The following is a 3,516-nucleotide window of genomic DNA, read 5'->3' as shown; positions in this document are numbered from 1 at the left end:
ACGTTTGAGTCACTGTATTTTACAGCCAATTCAAACGACCTTCTTTGCGACTATTTTGCAATTAGGAGTATTATACTCCTTTAAGAAGGTTAATACGCCTCCTTTCAGATTGTTGATTCACATAGTTACGCGTCCGCATGCGTCCCACAGTGGTACGCATGGTCTACGCTGACGCGTCACTTATTAAGCATACGGGAACACGACTCCTTTTTGGACGCATGAACGTCTGGTTGACGCTTACGTCTTTACGCATGCGCATGCACATGACTTTTTGTACCTCCCTCTTTGAATGCAAGAACTTTTTATACAAGTGGTGATTGCATTCACACTGAAAACACTATTAACCTCCCTGGCGGTTAATTTATTTTTAAAAATGGGCAAAAATGCTTTTTTTTTAATTTTATTTTTTTGTTTCATGTAAAGCTACCAGAGTGGTAGCTACATGAAACACCACTAGAGGGCGCATGTGTCCCTCTAGTGTGATCGTCGCCGGCATCAATAGCAAACAGGGGAGCGCGTATATAACGCGTTCCCCTGTTTGGCTTCTCCTGTCGCCATGGCGACGATCGGCATGACGTCATGGACATCAGCCGACGTCCTGACGTCATGCGCACTCGATCCAGCCCATAGCGCTGCCCGGAACTCATTGGTCCGGGCAGCGCAGGGCTCTGGCGGGGGGGGGTCCCTCTTCCGCCGCTGCGTGCGGGCGATCGCCGCAGAGCGGCGGCGATCGAGCTGTGCGCGTGGCTAGCAAAGTGCTGGCTGCGCGCACAGCACTTTGAATGGGGCGAATCGCCCCACCAGAAGCAGAGCAATCCTCCTGCGCGGCATAGCCCGAGCTCAGCTCGGGCTTACCGCCAGGGAGGTTAAAACAGAATTAACTGCAGTGCCTGATTTAACAGTCTTTTTTCTTTTTGATGCTGATCCTTAAAGCTTAATTTCGCTAATTTATCATGAGCACGCAGTGTCTGTAATATTGTCAAGGTGGCGTTTGAAAATCTGTCGATCCTCACCCCCAGTGATACGGCTGTGAATCCCGGAGTGCCGGCAGCCATCCACTTCCAGATTTGAATACAATGATCCCTATACTGCAGACCTGGTAAAAAAGGAGAATGATCTTGAATGTCAAAGTCCTGACCTTAATCCAATTGAAATATTGTGGAAACTGGAAAGGCCTAAATGCCAAATTCAAGCAGTTCATTTGAGAAAACCAAACTAATTTCTAAGACCTGAAACTGTTCTGTGTGTGTGATGGAATGGGCTAATATTTCTCCAAGTTGATGCCCAGGACGGATAAACAGTTGCTGGTTCACAAACTTTTGTCTGTCCTAGTCTATATTTTGCTTTTTGCCCCTTTCACACTGAAATGTGCAGTGCGTTGCAGCATTTTACTGCTACCGCGGAGCAATGTAAGTCAATGGGTTAGGTACCTCACAATGCCTGCAGTGCAGTGTGCCAGAAGTGCCCATTTAATGCTAGTATATACTAATGTTACTGTGTGGCTCCTGCGGCGGGTCGGAAGTCATGTAAGCCTATGGCGGCGCATGAATTTTTAAAAATGATGGCGGCGGTGCAGGCGCATGCAAGGAAGCATCATTTTTATAGTATGCTTCCGCCCACTTCTGCATTTTAAAAACAGGAAGTGAGTGCAAACGAACGTCACTTCCTGTTTGGTCGGCTGCAAGACGGGAATTACCGTGTACTAACGCGGTAATCGCTGAAGGCATGTTTTTGGCCTTGCGGGCACCCCAACGCACCGCTGCCGCCAATATGCAGTCTGAAGCCAGCCTCAGGGAAAATCCTTGACAATGTTTGTTTTTGCAGAAATTTTATTAAAATTAAAATCATAGTCTTTCATTCAACATTTTCAACACTTTATTGACTATACCGTTACTGCCTCCAGTTCGTCACAAACCTACATAAACTCTGTTATTTGGTTGCATTGCCTCTATATTGTTTAACTTGAGCCAAATGTTGTGGGTAGTCTTCCACAAGCCTCATACAATAAGTTGCTGAAATTTTAACAGATTCTTGCGGACAGAAGTCATGTACCTTGCCTAGCATTACTTTACATACTTGCCTCTCATTATCCACATCAATCCAGTACATACTACACTATATTGGGCTCTCTGTGTTCTCTCTTGTAATATATAAATGATGACTGTAAACAATAAGCAATTGTATTCATTATGTTTCACTACAGGTTCTTTTTAGGACCACAAGAAGAGGGTCTTGCAGGACAATCAGTTATTATTATTTATATAACGCCGACACATTACGCATCGCTGTACAGAGAATATAGTCTTGTCACTAACTCTCCCTCAGAGGGTATCACAATCTAATCCTACCATTGTCATATTTCTATGTACAGTGGCTTGCAAAAGTATTCAGCCCCCTTGAAGTTTTCCACATTTTGGAATTCCACGTGAAAGACCAATATAAAGTGGTGTACACGTGAGAAGTGGAACAAAAATCATGATTCCAAACATTTTTTACAAATAAATAACTGCAAAGTGGGGGGTGCATAATTATTCGGCCCCCTGAGTCAATACTTTGTAGAACCACCTTTTGCTGCAATTACAGCTGCCAGTCCTTTAGGGCCTAGGTTCTCAACATGCGGTACGCGTACCCCAGGGGGTACTTCTGATGGGTCCTGGGGGTACTTGGGCTTGATGTATTTAATTAAGTTTAATAAATGTATGGTTATAGAAAACAACAAATCCTATTTGAACAACAGCCAAACTAGTATTTCAGCTAATTAAAAACAATAGCAAATGCTTGGAAACGGTTTAGAAACAATCATCAAGTACTACTATTCAGTGTATCTGTATCAAGGGGTACTTGAGATAGTTCTTACCATATCAGGGGGTACTTGGCCAGCACAGGCCTTCAAAAGGGGTACATACCCATGAAATGTTGAGAAACACTGCTTTAGGGTATGTCTCTACCAGCTTTGCACATCTAGAGACTGAAATCCTTGCTCATTCTTCTTTGCAAAACAGCTCCAGCTCAGTCAGATTAGATGGACAGCGTTTGTGAACAGCAGTTTCCAGATCTTGTCACAGATTCTCGATTGGATTTAGATCTGGACTTTGACTGGGCCATTCTAACACATGGAAAAGTTTTGTTTTGAACCATTCCATTGTTGCCCTGGCTTTATGTTTAGGGTCGTTGTCCTGCTGGAAGGTGAACCTCCGCCCCAGTCTCAAGTCTTTTGCAGTCTCCAAGAGGTTTTCTTCCAAGTTTGCCCTGTATTTGGCTCCACCCATCTTCCCATCAACTCTGACCAGCTTCCCTGTCCCTGCTGAAGAGATGCACCCCCGAGCATGATGCTGCCACCGCCATATTTGTCAGTGGGGATGGTGTGTTCAGAGTGATGTGCAGTGTTAGTTTTACGCCACACATAGCGTTTTGCATTTTGGCCAAAAAGTTCCAGTTTGGTCTCATCTGACCAGAGCACCTTCTTCCACATGGTTGCTGTGTCCCCCACATGGCTTGTGGCAAACTGCAAACGGG

Source organism: Hyperolius riggenbachi, chromosome 8 (genome assembly GCF_040937935.1).
Source record: "Hyperolius riggenbachi isolate aHypRig1 chromosome 8, aHypRig1.pri, whole genome shotgun sequence".
NCBI lineage: Eukaryota > Metazoa > Chordata > Amphibia > Anura > Hyperoliidae > Hyperolius > Hyperolius riggenbachi.
The sequence above is the reverse complement of the archived record's forward strand: the minus strand, read 5'-3'. Positions refer to the sequence as shown.